Genomic DNA, 525 nt, shown 5'->3' with positions numbered 1-525 from the left:
ATACCCTTAACACCCCCTTTACCCCCCCCCCCCCCCCCAGCCAAAATCAAAGAAATATCACTTGTCGTTCCGACATCGGTCTTTCTTATATTGAGCAGGTATTAAACCAACACTTAGACAGGCGAAGGGATATAATTTTGGCTTTGAAAGCGGCCCCCCTTCCTAGCTTCCTGCTAGCTCTTTGCCTTATGTTAGCTTGGATCACCAAGTACCGGTTCTACTTCAAAAGAATAAAAAGTTCTATAGTTTATTGTGAAGTTATCAGAACATCTTTAATAAATCAGAATATCTTCAACAACATACCAGCAATCCCCTATAGAACTTGATTAAATGTAGATATACGTACGAGTGGATTGTCTTTGATTGATATATGAATGATTCATATGGGAATTATTGTACTTGTTAAAAAAAGGAAGAAGTTAATTCAGAACATAGAAACTTTGGACCACCTATTGAAAAATCCCCCAGCCAACCAACCCAGATCAGGTCAAGCCTTCTTCCCTGAAATCAAATAAAAAAATCCAT

The sequence above is a fragment of the Hemisphaericaspora subhashii genome (assembly GCF_019202705.1).
Source record: "Hemisphaericaspora subhashii strain CBS 10753 chromosome Unknown scaffold81, whole genome shotgun sequence".
Taxonomy (NCBI): domain Eukaryota; kingdom Fungi; phylum Ascomycota; class Pichiomycetes; order Serinales; family Debaryomycetaceae; genus Hemisphaericaspora; species Hemisphaericaspora subhashii.
This window is presented reverse-complemented; position numbering follows the sequence as displayed.